The sequence below is a fragment of the Egretta garzetta genome, unplaced genomic scaffold (assembly GCF_000687185.1).
Source record: "Egretta garzetta isolate BGI_Z169 unplaced genomic scaffold, ASM68718v1 scaffold55, whole genome shotgun sequence".
NCBI lineage: Eukaryota > Metazoa > Chordata > Aves > Pelecaniformes > Ardeidae > Egretta > Egretta garzetta.
Genome location: NW_009259863.1, coordinates 1,783,016 through 1,810,276, shown reverse-complemented (window position 1 = coordinate 1,810,276; position 27,261 = coordinate 1,783,016).

The following is a 27,261-nucleotide window of genomic DNA, read 5'->3' as shown; positions in this document are numbered from 1 at the left end:
TGGCAGAGGCTTACTTTCATCATGCTACAAGCACAGCAGTGATTAATATTATAGAGAAAACGCTTCAAAGCACATATCTTTTTTAGAAGATACTGTAAAGCCAGATGTCTCATCTTTCAAAGAATTTCCCCCTCTCTGACTTTGAAGGTGCTACTTAGGCTGGTGAAAAATAACAAATAAATAAATAAAAAATTAAAAATTATTAAATTATATTACAAATTTATATCTAGTTATGATTTTTTGTCTGTTCCAGTAATTTTTTTTAGTGATTTGTTGTCTTGGAATTTGTTGTTAAGTAATGTGATTTAATTTTATACTCCTAATTTAATTTTAATTAATATTTCTGTTTAACGTAGATAAATTATCCTGTTAATTGTAGTTCCATGTAGTATGTTGTTTTCTATTATTTTAAATTAATATGTATGACTATACTCAGATAGGCAACCTTGTTTAAATACAGTCTGATTAACTTCAATCTAGAGTTGTGCAGAAATTGCTGATATATGCATAAAGATTGTTGTAGGATCAGGACCTTTGAAGTACATTGAAATGTCAAGCAGATAGATACCTTTTCTTTCTTAGGTAGCTTGAATCCTCATGTACACCTGCATATGTTCAAGTATGTGCATCTGCTTGTGGTTAGATGAACAAGTAGAGAGAAAAAGAATTTTTAAATTACTTTGGGGAGGAAATTTTAAGATAAAAGCATTAGATTCAACCATCTTTTTGAACTGTACTTGAAAAATACGGCTAGGAAATTAATTTATTAATAATGAAACCAACAAATATTTAATAGCTGTTATTTTTCAACATCCTTTCAGATATATTCCCCAAATTGTTTATAAAGCCATAATTAAAATATTTCTGATAATAACAACCCATGTAGATTAGATTAGATCTTGTCAGTCTGCCCTGAACAGAAGTGTCACAAGCCTGCATTTTAAAGAACATTCCCATGAGTCGAAGAATTCAGCTTTCCAAAAATCAAATGAGAAACAGGCCTTTTAAAGAAAGATAAAGTCCTAAAGGACTTCCTGCTTTTTCAATTATTTGTAACTTTTTAAACATTCATACCCTCCAGTTCAGATCTGTGTGTCTAATTTATAATTAATATGTATAACAGATCTAAAAAAAAACCCAAAACAAATAAAGCACCTTGTGGTTTTGGTTTTTGCTGTATTTGACTGAGTCCACTGTCAATGACTCATTTTAGGGGGAGAAGTCTGTGTTCTTTAAATGTCAGTAAGTAATAGAAGTTTTCCTCTGTTAGCTCCACTTTCAACTCCATGCTGAATTATTTAAATGTAGAGAGCTTCATTTATGGTTACTCTGGATACTATTCAAAACTCCCTGAAAAGACTGTTTACATGATATTTAAAACTTCCATTGCTTCCCATTGAATTAAATATTGAAATGTTTTATTACAGAAAGTATAACTCAAAGATCAAACTGGAGATCAAACTGTCACTTTATATATCCATGGATTTGACCATGCTTGTTGGTGATATTAACTGAAAGTTAAAGAAAAATTCCCAATCTCAGTAGTAAAGACTGCAAACTTTAAAAGAATTCCATATACAAGAAACTGCTACTTCTCATAGAAATTCAAATTTTATAATTTTCATAGTCAGTTGACATTTTTATACAGTATTCAGTGCAGCAGAATGTAATTTTTTTGCAAGTTTCCTAATATCCTTTCACATAATAAAAATACAAGAGATTGGTATCAATACGCTGAGCATCACATTTCAGCATTTGGCCTCAGAGAGAAAATCTGCTTCCCTGTGTTAAATAAATTTCTTGTACAATACCTGTCAGGGGAATCCCTGCCTGGAAATTAGTATGGTACTGAAAAAAAGCAACCACTGAGGGACCTAAACAAACTGTCCACTAGTAAATATGACACCTGGTGGTGTGTTTTAATTACTTGTAATTAACTAATTAGAATTAATTAACTAATTAGTTAATTACATTTTACTCAGAAATATTGAGGGGATCACAAGACAGAGCTGGTTCCCAGAATACACATTGCTGACACCCCAAAACACTTCTGTGAAAAATTCCTTTTCCCCTCACTACCACATTTCCAAAGATGTGGAGTTTACAGAAAATATGTTCAACAACAGTCTACAGAGTGTTTGAGAGAGAGAATGCTGTCATACTCAGATGATAGATAAGGGCTCGAATCTCTTCAGAAACTAGAGAAAATAAAACTTTTGTCTGAACTGTTTAATTTAGTTAAATTAATTATATCCTGACTTAGTTACAGCTAGTGAGATGTTATTTAAAGGGGACATCATATCTGACCTGTGTATATTGGCAAATTTTAAATATAAACTAGATCATGGACTGTCTGAATTTAGTTATCAAAGCTATTTTTTGTGGTTAAAGCTTTGATTGCACCAGTTTCCTTGATCCTCTGGCCAACGTTTTAGTAAAATATCAGAAATATTGGCTTTATAAAAAGTATAGTTATTTTAATATTTGACTTGTAGTCTTTCATATATCTGTTATCCAAAGTGAAGATCTTATACAGTTTACAACATTTTTTTAAAGTCCTTCAGAACACATAGTCATGCCTACCTCTAGAAATATTTCATTATGTTTTGTCCTTGTATTGGATTTGCATGGCAAGGTTGTTTTTTTTGGGGGTGGGGGAAGGGGCAACAGGAGTGACTTCTGTGAGAACCTGCCAGAAGCTTTCTCTGTGTCTAATAGAGCCAATGCCAGTTGGCTCCAAGGTAGACCTACCGCTGGCCAAGGCTGAGCCCATCAGCAATGGCAGTAGTGTCTCTGGGATAATGTATTTAAGAAGGGAAAACAGCCTGCTGCTAAACAGTAGATGGAGAGAGGGAAGTCAGAGGATGTGAGAGAAAACAGCCCTGCAGACACCAAAGTCAGTGAAGAAGGAAGGGGAGGAGGTGCTCCAGGCACCAGAGCAGAGATTCCCCTGCAGCCCCTGATGCAGCCCATGGTGAGGCAGGCTGTCCCCCCGCAGCTGGTGGAGGACTCCACACCAGAGCAAGTGGATGCACCCAAAGGAGGCTGTGACCCTGTGGGAAGCCTGCACCAGACCATGCTCCTGACAGGACCTGTGGACCTGTAAGGAGAGGAGTCCACACTGAAGCAGGTTTGCTGACAGGACTTGTGACCCACAAGGCACCCACACTGGAACAGTCTGTTCCTGAAGGAGTGCATGGAAAGGATGGACATACACTGGAGCAGTTCATGAAGAACTGTAGCCCCTGTTGGAAGGACTCACATTGGAGAAGTTTGTGGAGGACTGTCTGCTGTGGGAGGGACCCCACGCTGGAGCAGGGGAAGAGTATGAGTAGTCCTCCCCCCGAGGAAGAAGAAGCGGCAGAGACAATGTGTGATGAACCAACTGCAACCTCCATCCCTGTCCTCCCTGCACCACTTGGGGGTATGAAGTACAGAAAATCAGGAGTGAAGCTGAGCCCGGAAGAAGGGAGAGGTGGGGGAAAGGTGTTTTAAGATGCGGGTTTTTTTTATCCTCTCCTACTCTGATTTGATTGGTAATAAATTAAACTAATTTCACCGAGTCTGTTTTGCCCATGATGGTAACTGGTGAATGATCTCTCCCTGTCCTTATCTTGACCCACAAGCCCTTTGTTACATTGTCTCTCCCCTGTCCTGCCAAGGAGGGGAGTGATAGAGTGGCTTTGGTGGACACCTGGTGTCCAGCCAGGGTCAACCCATCACAGTCCTCTAAAAAAAATGACTATAGCAAGTTTCTCATAATAGGAAGGATGTCACCTATTTTCCAGAAAAACAAAAGGACTATCTCAAGTCTAAAGTAATTTTAACATTAAAACACTTGCAGCTACAGTAATCTACAAATGACCATTCTGTCATTCTTAAATCACTACCAAACAAAATCAAATGATCATATCTTATTGGCCATTGTACCTTGAGGAAAGGTAAGATCTGATTTCAGAGCTCAGACATGCTACTGGAAAAGAAAATGCTAAAAATCCATCCTGAGCCTGAACCGTAAAGTTTGAAAGAGTATTTTTTCCACTCTCTCAATTTTGAGTGTTTTTGGCCAAGAGGCATCTTTAACAGACCCTAATTCAATATGAACTTTGGATTTTGTCATGTATCATCTAGGAGTTCTTTCCTAAAATTTGCTGCAGACAGAATATAAAGAAAAAGGAATGGAGTGATAATGCTCTTAAATAAAAAGCAGACTGTGTTACTCTTTGACACTATATTCCACAGTCTTAGTCTGTGCTCAGAATGTGGCACTTCCAACAAGCAGTGAGTTTCATGACTTCATTGTAAACTAGTACCCTTCATAGTTTTAAATATTATCAGCTATGTATTAAACATATTTATGGTTTATCCAAAGAAGTATGAGGATCATCTTTCAAGGAGAATACTGACTTTTTCTTCAGCAATAAACTGCATGGGCAAATTAGAAAAAGACTTGCATTTTCACTTTGTTTGTTGTTACTTACCTAAGCTCCTTTCAGTGTGGGTAAATTTTATTTCATTACAAATGTCAGGTAAATGTTGACTAAGTTTCCTTTAAATAAAAGCTTTTGTGTATCTCAAATAATAATGTGTTCAAATTACTTTTAAACTACAGTTTTAAACTGTAACATTTAAGTAAAACATAGATATTTTGTAACAGAAACAACTGTTCTAGGAGATTTTCATTCAGAAAACCTATCTGATAAATGTATTATCATGTTTATACCCTGAAAGAAGAATTAGAATTCATTGCAAAATAATGTATTGATACTTGAATTAAATTACAAAATTCCCATCTCTAAGAATTATTATCAATTTATTTTCTAAAAAAAAAAGCGGTTAGAGAAAATATAAATCACACCAAATAAAAAAATGAAAGCCCAATTAATCCTAGCTCAGGTTCACTGCCTGTAGAAGGATGATGCGATATTACTGATTGCATCAGTGTAACAACTCATCTCGGAAATGAAATGGACCACAAATATTTTCCATTTCAGTGGTTTGACACACATCAGTGACCAATCTTGTTTGTCTTGTGGCCTAGAATGCACGTAAAAGAAACCTTTTTTTCTCTCCACATTGAATTTTACTGATGTTGCTGAATTTTTTCTACACAAAGGGTGACCACAGTATTCTTGTCTACTCACTGCAGGTAAATATGGGTAGATCAGAAACTCCTTACAGTCATCCTGAATAAGAGGAAAACAGAAAGTAAAGTTGGATTTTTAAAAAGTCTACACAATTTTTGACAAATGTCCCAGTGAATTTCAATGGATTTTTTTCTCTTTTTAGAAGATGTCAACATTGTGCAGAAATATCAGCTTTTATTGACTGCATTTGAACTAGCTTGGGAACTGGAAGTAGTATAGCTCCATTAAGATTAAGCTAATGCATGAAGCTGAGAAATAGGTTTGCTAATTTAAGTGAAGCACAATGATGGGCATAACACTATAGTCTGCTGGACCAAGACCCTGTGGCACATATGACTGAGACAGAAAGATGGCTGAAAGCAGTTAACATGGTTCCTGCAGGACTATTAGATAAGTTTAGTTTCTCTTTTGCAAGCTCCATAAATATTTTAAACAGCTAGACAGCCAGTTAGAGCTTGCCACCCTCAAGAATACTCAGATCCTATCAGTATGTGGCTGCATCAAATTCATACAAGGTACTCCCAGGAGACCTCAAAGGTGAGGAAGAACATGATGCTATCAAGAAATCCACACCTCATGGGTGAAGCTTTTGGACTGGCCATTGATTTACTTTCAGATTTTGCAGGTCATGGGAGGGTAAGTAGGTCACCGGTTAAGGGATAGTGTGGCCTGCACATTATTATTCATGTATTGTCCAGTTGTCAGGAATTTCCTAGATCCTTGTGTCTTATGTTCCTCTGGTCCTGGCAAATATCTCCTTAAAAGACTAAAAATGGCAACAGTGGAATTCCCTTTTCATCATGAGAATTATACCAACTCTCTGGTAAGAAAGCTTCCCCCCTAATTTACTCATCTAGAATAAGGGTGAACTCTAATGTCATGTATTCCAAAATGGTATATGCATTGCTCTTCAGATTATCAATATTTATGAGTTTTATTTTCTGAAAATATACTGACAAACTTGAATATATTTGGGTGAGATACAGTAAAAATAGTTCAGTATAGATTTACACTGAACGTGTGATATATGAGATAATCCAGAATGTACAGGCTTAGTGAATATTTCAAAATACATGTAAACTGGAACAACACTTCTTTCTCTACCTCATATTATTCTTTGATATTATATAGAGAAAATATATCATTATTTTATTTTTACTCTCTCACTTCCAAGGTAGAATAAAGAATTTTGCAATTAAGAAAACTTACTTAATGAAATCTTACTCTATTTTTCATTTGCAATAAATTAAATTAATGTTCCTCAAGTTGAGTCTGGTATGCCCATGATGGTAACTGCTTAGTGATCTCCCTGTCTTTATCTTGGCCCATGAGTTTTTTCATCTTACTTTCTCCCTCGTTCCTTTTCAGGAGGGGGAGTGAGAGAGAAAATGGGTGGGGGTCTGGCAACCAGCCAAGGTCGACCGATCATAGTCCTGTTAATCCTGGTGTTCAGAATTGCAGATTTTGAAATAAAAAGTAAAAAATCAAACCAGGTAGTTTTATAGCAAAACCATACTATACACAAAGAATATTAAAGTGTCTCTAAGACATTTCATTTAAACTTGTTGGAAAGAAATTTGGATAAAATAGTAACAATGCTAGATGACACTACTGTGTCTACTAAATATTCTCTAATGCAGAATGACTTAAAAAATTTATGCATTGGAATCACTAAACAAACATTCATGTTCTTATTCTGTTGTAGCTATACTCTACATTAAATATATTTTTTATGTTCCGTTTAAGAACTTTAGAAAAACTAGTCCATCCTAAGTTATAAAGCAAGACAACGAAACAGCATACTTATTTGGTTTTTTTGTAAAAAAAGAACTTTCTGTGCTTTCTTTGAGTCAAAGAAACCATATTCTTCCTATTTTGAAAACATCTCCATTTATAGATGAAAAAAGCACAAAAATGAATTCTAAAAGGTAAATAAAATAATTACATTAAAAGACACTGTAAATAACAGTTTAAAATTCAGATTTGTTGCTCTTTAATGTGGTACATACTATTTGAGAAATTACCCCATATTGATTTAATTATTTTACTATGTTGCTTGTACAAAACCCTACCAGCTGTTTTATAAAACCTGTAAGAGTGTAGCTCACTCCTGTGATTTTTCTAATTGAATACTATGATACTACAATTGTATACGAGTAATTATATGCATCACTAATCCCCATCTTGTTCTCAATAAGGCTGTTCATATGAATAATGTTTACACATTTTGCTTCTAAATAGGAAACCAGACAATAAAAAAAGAGAAGGTGATGCAATAAAAAATTAATAAAAGCCACTAGAAAGAGTAGAAAACCCACAAACAAAACCCTGCTCCAGGATGTGAGTTCAGATTTTTAAATAGCTGTTTTTCTGTTCTTAACTATTTTGTTCTTTCATCTTCCCACAGGTAAGAAAGTTATTAGCTACCCTTTATTAAGACTTGACCCAGAAAATACTTGGAAATATGAATAAAGATTATGGGAAATCAGATTACAAATAGAATTAAAACATGGATTTTTACATGAAGAATTGGCAATATTGTGGTGGTTTCTGTTTGGTTTTGGTTTTGGTTTTTTTTACAGAAAAGTTTTTGTTAAGATTTACTTGCAAAAATCTGAAAAATCATCTAATATTATAAATATTTGTAAATTTTTTTAAGAATACTCCCACCTATGCTGTACTAACAAGAATTTTTATTGTTTGCCAAAATTATAATTTTAACCAAGTAAAAATAGTTTGCATTTCTTTTTTCAGTAGCTATATATTAGAGCTCTGTGATAGGTTATCTCTCTGTTTAAAGATTTAGTAATTATGTTTGGCATAGCATAAATTTAAAAATGTCCAGTATTGAGGATAAATAAGAAATACTGCTTTTCCATAGTAAAATAGACATTAAACTACTTCCCTATAATGTAACTGAAAGAAGATTTGAATGGAAGGTAGTTGTAAACTTCAAAAAATATCCATTGTAAACTTCAAAAAATATCCCAACATAAGACTCAGAAATTATGGGAAAAAAGAAATCAACAAATTTTGTATTTTTAACCAAAAAAAGTTTAATCTGAAAAAATTAACTCATCTCCTCAAGGTATCTGTGTTTAACTTAGATTGTGTATTTGCCTGCTATCATTATGTCATTATTTCATCTTAGTGTAACCAGAAATTTATAGCCAAGGCAAGATTTTTGAGGAAAAAGGACAAAAAGTAAAAAGAGTTATGGTGAGGGAAAAAAAAAAAAAAAGACCAGTTTCATAACAGCTATCTAAATCTAGTGTAAGATTTCAGATCCTGAAGATGCAAGTGCATCCTTCATGGCTATGGACCTTGCACTGTCTGAAAAACCCTGCCTCCTAACTCCTAAATCTGTAGTAAACCTTTCCAAGTAAATGGAGAAGTAGTAATGATTGGCTAGTCATACAAACTGGTATTGTGATTATTCAAGTGGATGCAATTATCTGTAGTTTATAGTGTTTGCAGAATCAAATTCACAGTTTCAAAAGTGAAGCATACTATGTGCATGATTTTAAATATTCATAATTTGGGGTTTGTTCTTCAGTTTCACAGTACTCAATCAAGTAGACATCTGCTTGTAGAGGTACCACAGAATGAGTTCAAAATGAGCCCATACAGTCTCTTCGCGTGACTGCCTCTCTACCTGGACTTTGCCGAGTATGATTGTGTTCATGTCGACTCATCCCTCCATCCTGTCTGTGTCCTTCTGGGTGGCAGCCCTGCCCTTGCATATAATGATTGGTACCCACCCCATTTTGATGTTATTTGGAAACTTTATAAGCAAGCACTTCATCACCTTCTCCAGGTCATTGACAAAGATGTTAAACAGGATAGTTTTCAGAACATTTATTCTTGTTATATAAAACAGCTGAACACTTTTTAAATCACAATTTTACTAGAAAAATTGCAGACGTAATCTCTGCTATTGCTTTCTTATATTTCTCGGTGGCTTTTCATTTGCAGAAGAAAATCTGTAACAAAATATTCATACTCATGAAATGAATGTTCTACAAAGAGGGAGAGAGAAAACTGTAGAATCTGCTTGGGGGGTTCTTTAAAGAAGTAAATAAAATTAACTGTCCTTCATTTTATATGTTATTTTTCAGATTTTTTAAAATTATTATACAAATTAATATTTTTTCTAAAATGTATTGTTAGTTATAACATTAATATGTTTTTCAACATTTAAATCTCAGTAGAATGTATGTTGGTGTCTTCTATATCAGCTTGTCCTTTGATCAAAATCAGTTGATGCAGTCAAACTGAAATGATAATCTGCTCATACTGTCCTCAGTGAATTATCTGCTGTCTTAGAAGCATCTTGCATGCCCATTTACATTTAGTTCAGGTCAAGGAGCTTACTCCAGTACATTATCTTTACTGAATATTTTACAATATTTATAAATTAATCTATAATAATGATTTTATATGTTAAAACATTTGTATACAAGAAGTTCACTCACTGTGTGGGGATTTAAGGAACATCTGTCATCTTCATATAATCTCATAAAGCAATGGGCAACTTGGGTTGTTAGTAAATGGATCACTGTCATGGCTTAACCCAGCTGGCAACTCAGCACCCCGCAGCCACTCGCTCACTCCCCCCCCTCCCTCAGTGGGATGGGGGAGAGAATCGGAAAGAAAATAAAAGGTTAGAGCCGAGGGCTGAGATAAAGACAGTTTAATAAGAGAAAATAATAATAATAGTAATAATGAGAATGATAACAGAATATACAGAATATACAAAACGAATGAGGCACAATGCAATTGCTCACCACCCGCCGACCGATGCCCAGCCCGTCCCAAGCCGCGAGCAGTCCCCGAGCCGCGAGCAGTCCCCGAGCTGCGAGCAGTCTCCCCGTGACCGACCGACCAACCGACTAGCTCCCCCCGAGCATGACGTTCTATGGTATGGAATAGCTCTTTGGTCAGTTTGGGTTAGCTGTCCTAGCTGTGCTGTACTCCCAGCTTGTTATGCACCTGGCCGAGCAGGAGAAGCTCAAAAAAGTCCTTGAGTGATCTGAGCACTACTTGGCAACAGCTGAAAACATCAGTGTGTTATCAACATTCTTCTGGTACTAAATCCAAAACACAGCACTATGCTAGCTACTATGAAGAAAATTAACTCTATCCCAGCCGAAACCAGGACAATCACATTGCACAGAACAGAATAACATACAGTCATCCACTGAAACATTATATGGTACCCATTACTGTTCTGGTTCTAAATTACAGCTAATGTGACATTGAAATCTGCATGACAAATTCCTGGAGACTGCAGTAGGAAAATATGAACACTAGAGGAAGAAGAAAAACTATTAATGAAATTATTCAAATACATTTAAATAACATAACAAGCAGGAATTATGTAAATTCAGTATTAATATAGCTAAATCAAAACATCAATATGTTCTTTATGCTTGTAGAACTGTTTAACATGACAGAAATCTCCTTTCTTATATACTTATCAATGTGTCTAATGTGGTTTGGGAATCTCTAGTAAGTAACATGAAATTTGTAGAGCTTTTCATGTTTCTTTCAGATTGGTTCCTGATGTCAGCTAGTAGAATTAATACTCTAATCTTCCTTCTAATACTTTCAGTCTTCTGACTTTTATCAGTTCTATTTAAAACTAAGGGAAAGAAGATAATTTTTTTTTCTTTGTACCAATCTTTCAGACTTCAGTTTCACGAAGTGAGACCCTTCCACTGTCTTAGTGGAAGTAAAGAATGTCAGTTTTCCCAAAGACTAAGTTGTTTCACTTTGTCATATTATGTAGCTCAAAGTTATATCAAAATATAAACATTTTTGTACAGGTCAATATTACTTAATGTGTACATCATAAAAATCTTTAGATCACAAAACAAAAACACATTATCATAAGACTGTTCTTATGTTCAGTGTTGCTCTACCCATTTCATCTACTGTGCAGATTGTAAGCCAACTTAATGACTTCTTTCCTTCTAAATGCCAGTTCTCATTTGTATTGTAATTATTTACTGTGCCTTGCATGCATAATTTTTGGTGTTTTGGTTTTTGGGTTTTTTTTTTGTAATTGTAGCATTTAGAGATTCAAAGGAAGAAGTTGAAATTTTTTTAGATAGTGGACAGTTCAATGTTTGGCTTGTGTTACAATACCTCATCTATTTGGCAATAAAATTTATTGGTTCATGCCAGGTATGTCAGCCAGCTGGATAAATCTTACCCATATCAATAGTAATGCCACAGCCAGAACACTTCATAGATATATGCAATGTATTATTTGAAGGAAAAAATAAAATCTTTTATAACAGCAACTGATATTTTAGGGAAAAACTTTTGAGCATAGAATTTTTACTCAAGTTTGAAAGTAATACTTTCCTAAAATTTTATGTATGTATCTCATTTGGAAATATTGATTTATGTATAAAATTCCCATTAAAAGAATACATCAAAACAATACTAAACTTGAAAAGGTTGGAAAATTTCAGAATTAAAGTGGTGGCCCAATTTAATTCCAACCACTTATTTTTTCATATTTTGATAGCCATGTATTGCTTAAGGATGGGATACAAAATGAATGGTCCTATGAGGCTGTGTGGTAAATGCATACTTTTTCCAGGTAATGAATCCTAGTTATAACTTACCCTGTGGAAACAGAAGGAGCTTAGGCCTCCGTTGCTTTGTGCCTTCTGATATCCTTAATTTAAACTTATTCTTTTTTTAATTATCATACTCTGGAACTATATAATATCTTGCTTAAGAAGGAAGCCCCTCTTCAGCGATGAAGGGGTGGATCTCAGGTCCATTTTGAGGATACATAGAACTCTAAACAGAGCAAGATCTGTGGATTATATGGCATCTGATCATGTAATTAAATATTTATAGTTCCAGAAGAAAATAAATGTGAACTAAAGTTTCAGTCAATCTTTATTCTGTCACTTCATGCTTTAGCAACTTGTGAATGTTTAACTTGGCCCAAATCAGTTTTACAGGCTCCTTTTCTACCTCCTTTACTCTTAGCAGTTCTGCTTTCCCACTTTTCCCTTTTCTTTTAGAAATTCCCTTTATACAAGTGTACCAGGGCTGCTCTGGCCATCTCTACCACCTTTTTGCTTCAGAGGCCAGTAGAAACATTAGTGAACACAAAGCAAGACAGCTCTGTTCTGGTACCATTATTATGTAATCTAGGATCTCCAATGCCAGGAAAACAACTCTATTCAGCCTGCACAGTGCTTAACTGAAACTCACTTTCAGAAGGCAAGAACTGTGGAACCTGTTATTATAATTTTTTCCCTCTAATCTTATATCTAAATACTTTTTTCAAAAGGCTGAAAAAAGATAAGGAGATTAATGAAAAAAAAATCATACTCTAGAAGATTCTCAGTAGGGAAATCTGATCTAGTTTGCACTTCAGTGTCAACTACTTTAACTCTGACAAAGTTAGAAGTAATGATAAGCAGACCCTTTCAATGGAAACTGACACTCGCTCTGTGGTGATATAAGCTTTGCCTATTTAACAGACAAACAGATGGGTTAAAAGGCTTGCTAATGGGAATTTGAATTCATAATCAGGAACTTCAAAAAAACATTTCAGACAGATTATTCTATGCCCTATAATTAAAAAAATTATGTGAAATTATTTGTTATATCTTCTGTTTAAGACAGATTTAAATGTCTCAAATTTGAAAAATCTCTTTATAGCTCTTCACTATGTTAAGAAACCAGTACTTTTGAAATTATGTCTAGCAAACTATTTTAGCTTTTCTTGATAATCTGCAATGAGATTCACCATCACCTACATGTCTTGATTACAAGTTGGATGCCTAGTTTAGAACATTTATATATTTCCTTTATAAATAATGGAAAGAGAAGGGAAGATACAGAGGGCAATTCGTCCCACCTGGTGTGTAAGGTAGGTGGGATGAATTCCCCTTTAAAGATATTTCTGGAGACTTTGAAAAAGGTTTGAGTACCTAGTTTTGAGACAGTTACTGTTAGAGAAGATTAATCCAAGCCCAAGGTTTCAGCAAGTGCAGATTATGACTCACACTGAGATAAAAAATCTTGACACCATTTTGCTCTGTGGTGTGATACTTCATTAAGTAGACCAAGCTCATAGTGAAGTTCTTACCAGACACATGATGTCAAGGACATATTGTCAGCTCTGACTTTCAATATCTTTCTGCATTGGTGTTTCCCAGGTTTTATGTATAATTTATCTTAATTAATTTTAATTGAATTTTAACAAATTAATCTTAGATTATCTTTTTTTTCCTACTGGATGTATTTTATTTTTATGCCTTATCTTAGCAGGTGTTCAAATTACCTCCAAGTCAGTGCCTAAGATGATAGCAGCATTTAATTTTATTATTTTCAATGTTAAATGAGATTATTGATGACATTAAAATAGAGTTTAGGACATAGCACACTTCTGAAATCACGCCTGTTATTAGAAGTACCTCAGCAATGTAATATATACAAAAGTTTTGTTTTAATACTGTGCAAGAGAGGCCTAAATTTCACCTGGGATGAATTTTGTTTTTTACTATAGGTCATTAGTATCATTTAGGAAATAATATGCTTTAGTGCTTTATATCAAACTTCTATAAAACATTATGCTGGAATGCATGTAAAGGCAATATTGACTCACAGCTCATTGGGTTGATTGGTGTTTTTTCATGGGTCACTGCAAGAAAGGCTGTGATCTTTAATTACATATGATATAATCTATTTAATATATATTTACTGCAACTATTACATTTAAAAGAAATGTAGCAATAAAATTTTACAAATTTTCTTTAAGCTAAAAGGAATTTTTCAAAAAAGTATTCTACAGATCCACTGTGCATAGATATCACAGAAGTCTCACTGATGATATAGAAACCTGTGAATGATTCACTGTGCAGAAGGAGATGCACAGTCCCATGAATGCACGATGGGCTATTAAATTTTCTTTATAAATTCAGACTATGCATACAGGCTGAAGTTTGTCAACTGTATGAAGTTAGTTGGCAAAAACAGTTACTAAAATGAGATTCAGAAAGAATGTGCCAGAATAGTGGTGGTGATAGTTTCTGTGGCAGGTACTCCAGCATCAAATCAACATCAGGGTGTTTTCTTAAACCTGGATTCTAGGGTATATATAGGAATGTTCTATGGTTGAATGATTTTTAGTGAAGAAATAAGTAAAAAAAGAAAAATTTTAAATAACTGTTGACAAGAGTTAGGCACAGAAATAAATATTGAAGGAATGGCAGAAAATGAAAAATCCATGTATATTTAACATTACAGTACTGAGCAGACACAGAATTCTGTGAATACTCAATACAAACAGTTGCATAGTTCATATAAGATATATTTCATCATACCTGCTTCTTAATATAAACATGGAACACTTAACTTTGCACAAAGAAATCTTTAGTTAAGCACTGTGACAGGTTACCTTTGCAGGTTCCCCAGACAGGCTGGTCACTAAAACACCAGTGTCTGAAAATGTATGCCCAAAAAAATCACCTGCACAGAATGAGCCAAGTCACATCCATAACAGAGATCTCCATAACAGGGGATCTTTAAGCACAGATTTTCAAAATCTGTCAGGTACAATAAAGGTTTTCCTTTTTGGTGTCAGGGATGTTACATATCTTCAAATCTCTTTCCAGTCCTATCTACCTGCATATCTCAATCAAGTACATGAAAACGATATTCATAACACTACAAAATGTAGTATTCCTCACTGCAAATGATTGTAATTTATTATACAAACATAAACTCTGATCTTATCCATTAAAACAATTTTTTTTATTATTTTAAATTCACTTTATAAATGGTTTAACTGCTGCACAGAAATCTACAATAACATGTCCTGGTTTGATGAAAGCTTCAGGTTTTTTTGACTGCTATGGACTGAGTGAGGAAGAAGAAAGTGAATTTACACTAGTCTTCTGGAATGAAAAATACCTGCACAGCCTGATTTTAACTGCTGAGCAGCGAAGACCTGCAAGCCTGCAGTGCTCATCAGCTGGAATGAAGCATCTGTTTTTCTTTCACTGCTATTGAATTCTGCATCATCTCTTTCATAACTACTACTGTAGAGAGATCATCAATATTTTAATTCATGACAAAATTTAATAAAAAAGAAGAAGTATTAGGACTGAAGAATTAGACTTCCTTAAAAAGAAAAATAAAATATACTAACAAGAAACGTTGTATTGTGGTGTCTCAACTACATTAGATGACTGGGTTGGAGGTTCCACACAAAGGAATCCATTTCCTTTTCACGGCTACATACAAGCTGATGAACTCAAAAGGTCATCCTCAGCATACATATCTGTTACATTTGTGTCAAATACTGCTTTTGAAAATTCCTCACATGGGTAGAAATGGTGCATGGGCAGAATGGTGCGCAGTAGCATCCTGGGCAGTCAGATGGCCTCTGGCTAACGGCATGAAGACAAAGAAGTCTAAAGAAGCAGATGAAAGAAAAGTGATACTATACCCTGTTAATAAACTCATACTGTATTTGAAATTGTCTTAAATAGGCATCCCAATACCTTAACAGATATTATGTTTTAAAAAAGAACATATAATGAGAAAGATTTCCTTGGTAAATACTTTTGGGCCCATAGTCAGCACAGGGAGAGGCCCCAGGGAAGGATCAGCAGAAATAGTCAGGCCCCTGTAGTGCTCTCAGGGCCCTGACAAACATCTGAATAAACATGGTGAGTAATTTCCTCAGCTGGGGTGTCTTGATGAAGTTAGTGAAGCTCTGCCAGATCTAGTATATGACTGTCCTTTGTAAGTGCGAATGTGGTTGCTGTGTGTTTTCACTTTGAACAGTTTGAAGCTTGTACTACTTTAATCATGGAATAGTTTACTGGGATTAAAGAACAAGCTGTGGTAGTATAGTAAAGTCAGTTTCATGCATTTGACTGCATAATCGAAAAGTATAAACTTGACATCTTTTTCTCACTTTTACTATAGGAATCATATTGTTATAGGAAAATATTATGAAGTCAAAAAACTTCCATATTTATTCACAGTTATTAATTTCAAAAGTATAAAATATAAATTGTTAGCATTTTAAATGGAAAGTTAAGGATCAGAATAAATACAGATCTCATCCACTAATAGTTTACTAGATTTAAAAAAAAAAAAAATCATGCTTCATATAAGTACATTTAAATTCTCTCTCTTACCTATACTTCTGTCCTGGTTTTGGCTGGGATAGTTATTTTTCTTCCTAGTAGCTGGTATAGTGCTGTGTTTTCTATTTAATATAAGAACGTTGATAACACCCTCATGTTTTTAGTTGTTGCTAAGCAGTGCTTACACCAGTCAAGGACTTTTTTTTTTTTTTCAGCTTACCCTTCTCTGCCAGGTGCACAAGAAGGTGGGAGGGGGCACAGCCAGGACAGCTGACCCCAACTGGCCGAAGGGCTATACCATACCACATGACATCATGCTTAGTATATAAATTGAGGGGAGTTGGTTAGGTGAGAGTGGTTGCTGCTTCAGGATAGGCTGGGCATTGGTCAGTGGGTGGTGAGCAATTGCATTGCATATAACTTGTTTTGTATGTTCTATTATTATTATTTTCCTCTGCTATTTTATTAAACTGTCTTTATCTCAACCCATGGGTTTTACCTTTTTTTCCCAATTTTCTCCCCCATCCCACTGGGGGAGGGGGAAGTGAGCGAGCAGCTGTGTGGTGTTCATCTGCCTGCCAGATTAAACTGCAACAACTTCTTATTCACAAGTGTAAGCTCTCAGAAATAAAAGTTGAAGCTCTTTGTACAAATAAGTATATAGCCTTTTGTAGTTATGTTAAATTTCATAATTATGAGATTAATGGTTACCAGTCAGATATCTCTGTAACTAAATAATTCAGTCACTAATATGTCTTGCCTTTCAGAAGTACAAAATCTAACGATACTTTCAAGGTGTGGAAGATTTAAAAAATAAAATAAAAAAAAAACTAAAAAAACAAAAAAGAAAGAAAAGGATAAAAATGCCTACTGTCTAGTAGAAGGACCAGAGAAGGGACTGCTAGGATGTAATCAGATCCTGTGCAGTGTTAAAAGGAAGGTAATGATGCCTTTACTTACCCCTGTCTGACAGTCACTATTCATCAGTAAGGTAAGATGGAAGTAAGTCTCCTATTATGTCCTTATATTGTTGATAAAATGAAAATATGAAAGCAAAATTACCTTGCCAAGGGGTATTTTATTTGCAAAAAGTACTGACAGAAAAACGCTCTGGGTAGTGTGGAAGGGTTTAGTAGTGAAGTTAACTGCACTCCATTAGTGGCATGATTACTGTATCTTTTTTGATGCGTAGATGAAATGTCCTGAGACTCCTTTGCCAAGGATTTTGAACTTGGCTCAGTAAACTCACTCCTAATTCTTTCTGTGATGCTGACTGCACAGTCTATTTACTCCTTCCCTGTTTATCTTTCTTTTGCAATCTAATTGAAAGAAATAGGATTACTTGGCTCATTCTGTGCAGAAGGTGGTTGCTCTGGGCAAATGTTTCAAGACACTGACATTTTCCTGTCTTTTGTTTACTGTGGGAGTCACCTCCAAAGTTAAAATACCTCATTATCATTATGCTCTCAGGCAAAGTTTTTAGGGAGAGGTAGTAGCTGACAAACTGATAGATTTTGAAATAAGGAACACGGCCTTTGTTTAGGTCTTAAATAGAAACAGCAATCTCACAAACCAGCAACATGTTAGGAACAATTTTTCTGTGTTTAGCTTGATTATGCTCATCAGTTAGACACTTTGAGTAAAAAGTTAAGCAATAGATGCAGACCGGGGACTTTTATAATGGGAAAAATTATAATCTTGTATTACAAGAAAGAGAGACCGTCTGTCCCAAGGAAGGAATGAGTAAGATGGGAAGTCTGAATTTATTAAAAAAACATTTCTAATGAGTTGATTTTTTTTCTGTCCTACCACTCAACTGAGCTATGAATTTTAATTATCAGGATTATTCAAGATCAGTACTGAGAAATCAAATATTAAATAGATATTTTGTGAAAGACTTTCTCCCACTGGTAACTAGGCAATTCTACCCTTTATTGCTTTTTTTATTTTTTTAAGTTTGTTTGGATGTGAATAGTTATATAGTTTAATCTTCAAAAAAGTTATTCAATGAACTATGTTGCATACTCATATTTCATATATACTGATTCTGAAAATTACTTTAATAAGATCAGGGATTGTTTGAGTGTTAGGACAAAGCCTTGTTCCAAGACAGGATCTCCTTTCAGTGAATGTTATCACTGATTTTCTTGGGAGGAAATAAATTCCAGCATTCAGCATACAAGAACTTAAGTTTTGCATCAGCACCATTGTCAAAATTAGAATAGTAACATACAAATTACTGTGTATAGCACTGACAGACCAATATTAGAAGCTCAAAAAAAGCTTGTAATATACAGTTAGAGACTTAGATACCAGTACCATTCATTTGAGGATAATATCCAACAAAATAACCCTTTTAGTTTAATTGTGTTTTATTAGCAGGTGAAACTAACCTCCTGGTCCCTAACAGCCATGTAGTGACTTTGTTACTTGCAAAATAAATGCCAATAGCAACTCTACATAAATAATTCATATAGTCCTTGCAATTAGCTATGACATCTTTTCAGAAGGAAATGTTAACAGTTTTGCAATTTTAATATTCATGTTAGGCCAAGTCTCTTGAAATTATTTGTTAATCCCATTTGTGTTTTTCAAGTTTTAAAAGACATAAACAAAGTAAACAAATTCTTTTGCCTCTTGAAGAGGCTATTTCAGATAAACAGTGAGCCAAAAACTTTTTGACTCTTATGGCAGTGCACCTCTTCAAACCAAAATAAGGAGAAACACATGAGAGGGTTTCAGGTTTTTTTTCAAAGTATATATAAAAATTAAAATCTAAAATATCAAAATACTACATCAGAATAAGACCACCAAGGAATTTCATTAGAATAAAAAGGGATGAAGAATACAGCTGTATGTTGTGCATTTTTTTAAAGTAAATATAAAATGTAATTAAAGAATTTTTTTCCTAGTAAGTTTGTATTTTTAGTTTTTCAGTTGATATTGCTCATCAAGGTAGTAATTTTTCCGGAAAAAATATCTGCAGTTTAGATTTCTAGAAACCACTTTTGTTATGAGAGATTTGGCTAAATGCTGGTACAAATACAAGCACTAATTTTTATTTTTTTTTAATTTCACTGCTTGTAAACATCCAAACATGTACAGAAAAAAATAAATAAAATCACTTAAATTATTCTAATAAATTCTACAAGCAATTTTAATACGTGTTCTCATTAGTGAATTTATTTAGTGATTTAAGGGATAACATTTTCATTTGTTTATTGGCATTAGTAGGTTTTTTGTTGTATTAATTTTTTTCCCTTTAATTTTTTTTCCCTTTACTTAATGTGTTTCATCAAGTTAAACTGAAAGCCTCTGTCCCTGCAAACATAGTAAATAAAAAAATTACATTAATATTTTAGTTCAGATCAGGACTGTAATTTTGAAGTGAATGTCCTAATTATCCTCCCTTACCACACATGCTTAGGTCCACATCACAGAGTGGTTTCAGAGAGTGTCAGCTGGATTCATTTTGGATGAAGGTGAGGCCAAACACAGAACAGAAACATTTCTAGTATTCTCTAACAGCTAAAAATGTTTCAATCCATGGTACCAGTCCAGAATTATGAAAAGTAAAACCTCGTATAGTATGGAGACTGGATCTTCAGTATTTACCCTTTCAGTCTGAAGGCTAGCATCCACTGAGCTGCACTACTGTCGTGGTTTAACCCGGCTGGCAACTCAGCACCACGCAGCCGCTCGCTCACCCCCCCCCCCCTCCCTCAGTGGGATGGGGGAGAGAATCGGAAAGAAAATAAAAGGTTAGAGCCGAGGGCTGAGATAAAGACAGTTTAATAAGAGAAAATAATAATAATAGTAATAATGAGAATGATAACAGAATATACAGAATATACAAAACGAATGAGGCACAAGGCAATTGCTCACCACCCACCGACTGATGCCCAGCCTGTTCCAAGCCACCATCACTCCCTGAGCTGTGATCACTCCCTGAGCCGCGATCAGTCCCCGAGCAGCAAGCAGTCTCCCCGCAACTGACCGACCAACCAACCCCCCCCCAAGCATGACGTTCTATGGTATGGAACCCGTCCCGAGCCCCGAGCAGTCCCCCCGCGACCGACCGACCGAACTAACACCCCCCCCCCAGCATGACGTTATATGGTATGGAATAGCTCTTTGGTCAGTTTGGGTTAGCTGTCCTAGCTGTGCTGTACTCCCAGCTTGTTATGCACCTGGGCAAGCAGGAGAAGCTCAAAAAGTCCTTGAGTAGTCTGAGCACTACTTGGCAACAGCTGAAAACATCAGTGTGTTATCAACATTCTTCTGGTACTAAATCCAAAACACAGCACTATGCTAGCTACTATGAAGAAAATTAGCTCTATCCCAGCCGAAACCAGGACAACTACTTAGTGGTGTAGATATACACACTAAATACTCGAAGTAGAAAGCTGGCAGGGAAAAAACAGGATGTTCACTCAATGTATAATTCGCTCAAATGGAAATAACTTTTAAATCCTTTCCATAATCTTGCTGCAAATATGCACCTGCAGTATTTGTATTAAGGCTTAACATTTCCATGCAAGCAAAAGGAAAGGAATCCTTATTTGGGGGCTTTGAAAAGGATTTGGGACCACTACATTTCATTATCCAACCTTGAGTGTATTTGGAATCATACTTTTCAAGAATGTTTGCTTATTCCGTCTTATAGCAGAGGCAGACCTTACTTTTAACCTGACTATCAAGAAAATCATGTCCTAGTTCCTTGTTTGCCACATTTAAAATGCCTTGCAGATTAAGTGTATGGGTTCCTTTGCCTCTTGCATGGTGGAATCATGTGGTTCAACAACACTAGAAAATGATTTCTTGGTGTTACTATTTTTTTCATATGCTTTAAGAATGTGTTTAGTACCTTTCATGGATTACATTCTGTTTGAATGTCAAAATAATAAATAGACCTTCAAGATCAGTTTGAGCTGCCAAAAAGACCAGACAAAATCCCCCAAAAGTACATCATGTAGGGTAAAGGAAAATAAAGAAAATCTAGATGTTCTTTTCAAATTTAAATTTTAGTAAGTTCCAGTCATCCTAGTTATAGATATTTCCTGGGGAAATAAGAAACAGATTATACTTCTGTAATATGCTTTCTCTGTTTGTCTGCTTGAGATTCATATCCATCTCTTGTTATCAGCCTGAGCAATATCTTTTCCCTCTGAAGAAACCTTTAGTGGTTTTAGCATTACTCTCTTGTAGGCTTGCCAAGAAGTGGGACTTTCAAATAGAGATTCTCTTCTCTGACAAAGCTCTCTGTCTTTAAATAGTGTTATTGCTGTCCTCTCTTTGCTTGCTTTCTGTTTTCTCTAATCATATTCTTTCATTTAAGTGTTAAATGATAGGAGTGACACAAATAAAGTCCTTAAATTGTTGTTATGGAAGATATAAAGCACATATAAATATTGAATACTGCTAGCAGAAAAGCCTTCCAACCTGCACAGGAATAGCTGGAATCAGCAGGTAAAGGATGCTCAGGGTAAGGTGTTGTAGATTAAGCAGTGATACATTCACCTTTCTGACCCTTGGGAACAGGGTTTTAGCAACAGAGTGGCGATATATGTACCACTAAAATATTTTGGTTTATTATTGTTCCCTCTTTTCTTTAGCTTCATATATTCTTCCCCTTCTAGAGCAGCCATACTAAGGGTTCTAGTTCAGTAAGGCTCTTCTGCAGGTGCCTATGTATAAATGAGTTATCTCACTGAAGACTAGTGGTGTATTTAAAATTAGACACCTGCTGAAGAAGCGTGTTGAATTAGGGCTGGAGTGGTTGCACATGCAAATTGTAATTGATATCAACAGCAATGATAGGAATCCATCTTGGCAGCCAGCTGGTTTGTCTATGCCTGAAAGCTCCTTCTGATTATTATAGTCATTTTATAAAGGCAGACAATGACAGTTACATGTTTTGGACATTATAACAAAGTTTTGAGTAAGAAACATCGATTCCAGAATTACTGTGCCCTAAATTTCCATTTTGAAAAATAAGAAAATCAGTACAACTGTTAATATAAAGTTATGTTACAAATATTTCTGGGGTTTTGGCAAATGACTGTGCATGAAAATTAACTATAGCATAGATCAAGTGAAATATTATTGCCACAAGCCAGCATCCAAATATTTACAATGGGTTACTGTAAGCATGTTAGCATGCTTTTATTTGAATCAGAAAAGATACATAGGGGAACATCTGAACTGGCAGAGAAAATATTTATAATTACGAAATTTTAGAAGAAAGCACCTGAAAAATTCAACTCATAAAATTACATATTTCATATTGTAAGCTTGCTGAGATGAGGAATGTTTGGATGGCACATGGAGATAGGAGGCATTGAACAATTTACAAACATATGCTGCCTTCAAATTATAACACTCTCCTACTAAGTAATTATTTGCACATTGTCTCTGTCAGTATTGATTACACTAAACGTGTTATTAAAAGACTGCATTTTTTGAGAAGAACATGGGTCAGTGGATAAGATTTTCATCCTTAGAAACAAAAGTCTGTTATATGAGCATTTGGAAGTGAATATTAATTTGTTGGAATTTAGTTGAAATTTTACTATACCATAGAATGCCTACATAGTTAAACTGATTGGCTAGCAGTAGATTTTTTTGCAATTACTATAAGGTTAGGGTGTAAATAAGAAGTACAGGAATACATGACATGCAGATTAATTATATATTTCTGAGAGATTAAGAAACAAGAAAGTGTTCGCAGAACTAGTGATCTCTCAAATCCATATTAAAGCATGCATTTTTATTTTCTATGAAATTCTTTGTGTCTAGGTTAACATCTGACATGAATCCTGAGCCCCTTCTCCTATTACCCCACTAAATCTAACAAAGTTGTTTTATTTATGTCAATAAAGCTAAGATTTCAGCTCTAGGAAATAAAAAAAAAAAAATATTCAAGCTGTCCATTATGACTGTAGTAATTAGGTGTGTTTTAGGTTTAAAAGAAAGAAGAAAAACATTCTCCAGCTGTCTTCATCTAACCATTGGCCTTTGTTTTCAATATGAAACAAAGCTAGTATGTTGGTTTTGCATGGTAAGTTGGTGGTGGTGGGGAGGGGCTACTGGGGTGGCTTTCCCTATGTCTGAAGGAGCCAATGCCAGCTAGCTCCAAGACAGACCTGCCATAGGCCAAGGCTAAGCCCATCAGCAAACAGTAGCACCTCTGGGATAACATATTTAAAAAGGGGGGAAAAACCCTGTGCAACACTCACAATTGTAGGCAGAGAAGTGTGAGAATGTGTGAGAGGAACAGCCCTGCAGACACCAAGATCAGTGCAGAAGGAGGGGGAGGAGGTGCTTCAGGTGCTAGAGCAGAGATTCCCCTGCAGCCCTTGGTGAAGACCATGGTGAGGCAGGCTGTCCCCCTGCAGCCCACAGGGGAGCAGATATCCACCTTGTCTTGGTTTCAGCTGGGATAGAGTTAATTTTCTTCTGGCATAGTGCTATGTTTTGGATTTAGGATGAGAATTATGTTGATAACACCCTGATGTTTTAGTTCTTGCTAAGTAGTGCTTACACCAGTCAAGGACTTTTCAGCTTCCCATTCTCTGCCAGGTGCACAAGAGGCTGGGAGGGGGCACAGCCAGGACAGCTGACCCTAACTGGCCAAAGGGGTATCCCACACCATATGACATCATGCTCAGTATATAAAGCTGGGGGGAGAATAAGGAAGGGGGGGACTTGCGGAGTGATGGTGTTTGTCTTCCCAAGTAACCGTTAAGCGTGATGGAGCCCTCCTTTCCTGGAGATGGCTGAACACCTGCCTGCTGATGAGAAGCAGGGAATGAATTCCTTGTTTTTCCTTTGCTTGCACAGCTTTTGCTTTCCTTATTAAACTGTCTTTACCTCAACCCACGAGTTTCTCACTTTTACTCTTCTGATTCTCTCCCCCATCGCATTGTGGGGGAGTGAACAAGTGGCTGTATGGTGCTTAGTTGACAGCTGGGGTTAAAGCACGATGCCCCTGAGGAGGAATGAGTGGCAGAGACAGTGTGATGAACTGGCTGCAACCTTCATTTTCCATCCCCCTGAGATGCTGAGGGGGGAGGAAGTTGAGAATTCAGGAATAGTTTTGATGACATTATTTTGGCTGTAGGACTCAATTGTCTATAGAGCTTGTAAAGCTCCTGACTCAATGAAAATTTGGTACAAGTCTTGTGTAGAGTATTGCATATAGGTAGCACATCACAAAAAAGAATATGGACACATTGTTTCCTATAAACTGTATTCCTCTGATGTTGAGAAAAGTAATCCACATCCTTAGAAACATGTTATTTTTACAAAAGAACAGCAATCTGAACTCAGCCCATACTCCTCTAAGTAATTACTCAATTTTTATTAAATATTAATGCTACTATTAGTAAATACTAGCAAAATTAATACTTGTAGGCTGTTGCGCTCCATGGTGCCTTTGGTTGTCTGAATGTCAGGTACATATTCTGTCCCGATGCGTAAACCCAATTCCATATTGACCCCTGAATGGAACATACCTGTGTGCCTGTTGCCTCTGGAAGAAGGTTCCAGGATATACCAGGAAAGTTCCATGGATTACTCAACAGGTTTTAGACTTCTCAGCAACTCTACCCTAAAATGTAGACACTGTCATGAAATTCAGAGATTCTTGCGGTTCCTATATGTGCAGCTTAATTTATTTGAAAGACATATCTAACAATATATGGAACTTGGTCTTTTGTCCTTAAAAGACTGTGTGTTCTGTGAGAGGAGGGGAGAATATAAATACACTTCAACCACTGCTTCCTTTGGGCTCCCTGCTCATTTAAATGACATTAGTTCCAAGTTACTTTTCTAACCAATTCAGACAGAATAATTCCTTGCAACTGTCCTCTAAGACTGAACAGTTGCAACCTAGGAATACTCTAACAACAGAGTTGATCAGAAAATCTCCAAGGAATATCAATAAATTTATCAGAAAGGGCCAAATATTTCAAAGTGAAATCTTTACCAGAAACATAGTTAAACATTTTTAAAAGCAAAGCACTTCACAGTATGATGGAACTCATCTGTTTACCATTTTAAAAATATATACTTTTATATTAAATAGAAGTTTAAATCCAAATTGTTTGTTCAACTTCTTGGTAATTTATGATTTGGATCAGAAATTATTTTAAGTTTCATTTTACAAGGAATTTTTACTTTTATTGTGTTCTTGTTCAGTGTTAGCATTAAAAAAAAAAAAAGATAAAATAGCTGCTTACCAATTTTTATAAATAACCATGATATTTTGTCCGAAGAGATGAAAACCATGGTGACCATTGTAGAAGACTACTTGGAAGATGGAAAAATGTTATTCTGCTATGGTCATTTCAGTTCATATTATTTCTTGTTAGCTCTCAATATTGCACAGGTATTAGCAAGTTAGAATTTAGTGTAACAGTTTATACCATTCAATACACATTTACAGCTGAACACTTGTCAAGTGAAGTGTTAATGCTTAGTAATTACCAAATATTTATTTAATATTTATTGTTCATCAATATTTGCTTACTACTTCAATTTTCTTAATTAATATGACTCATATTAACAACAGGTACTAACATACATGTAATAGGATAAAACAAATCCATTGAAAAGTTTATCCCTAATGCTAATTAACAAATAATTGATTCGGTTCCTCCTCCACATATGTTTTCTTTTGATGAGGAAAATGGATTTCAGTGGACAGCAAGGGAAATTACCTGATTCTGAGTTGATTAACAACTTCATCACATATATTGGCCACACTTTTCTATAAAGCTGGTAATGGTCAAAGCAGCCTACCTCTAACCCTTATCTGTTCTTGATTATAAGTACCAGAATGCTCCCAAGACTTGGGCATCTGACTGTGACAGAAACAAATAGTGTAGCCTCATGTACTTGATCAAAACTCAAATCTCACCCACAGACATGTCAACTGCTTCTGAACTGATTAAAGCTGAAATGCAGCATCTCCTCGGGAGACCTCTACACTACCTTACGGTCCTTGACTAAACTCAAGAGAGAGCAACGCAGTTTTTACAGTTTGTGTACATATTCATATTTTTTCTCCCAGAGTAACATTTTGGTAACTTTTGCAAATGTTACCAAAATGTGGAAGAATTTCCATTCTGCACAAACAAATCCTGCTGTTCCTGATGTTTATTTATAAATACTTCAAGTTTTCATTAATTTATGTGAAGAGGCACTTTTTCTTCCCTACTCTGAGTATTAATATTCTTTAGGCACTAATTCTTCATGGTTGCTTCTTCATTGTATACAGCATTGCTATTGTCAGTGTCCTCAAAAGTCTCTGTATCAATCAACTGCAGTTGAAATGAAACACATTATTATTTTAAAGCCCCACTGGCATGACTACCCTACCCGTGTGACCTGCCACCAGGAATGACAAGAATACACTTTGGTAACCTTTCTCCTGAGACTATCATAATGTTTATCTCATAAAAACTAACTGCTTGAAAATCTTAGTTTCATAGAACGTAGGGCTGTCCTTGTCCACAAAACGTGTCATTCAAAAGCACTTGGATAATTTGTTGCAGAGCTGATACAAAAGCTAAAAGCAATAAATCTACATTACTAAATCTTAATTAGTAACTTATGTCTCAATGTCTGTTAATTGTATTTAGTCATGATGACTTTTCCAGTTTTATAGAAGTGTCCTGGTTTCGGCTGGGATAGAGCTAATTTTCTTCATAGTAGCTAGCATAGTGCTGTGTTTTGGATTTAGTACCAGAAGAATGTTGATAACACACTGATGTTTTCAGCTGTTGCCAAGTAGTGCTCAGACTACTCAAGGACTTTTTGAGCTTCTCCTGCTCGGCCAGGTGCATAACAAGCTGGGAGGGAGCACAGCTAGCACAGCTAACCCAAACTGACCAAAGAGCTATTCCATACCATATAACGTCATGCTCGGGGGGGGGTTAGTTAGTTCGGTCGGTCGCTCGCGGCTCGGGGAC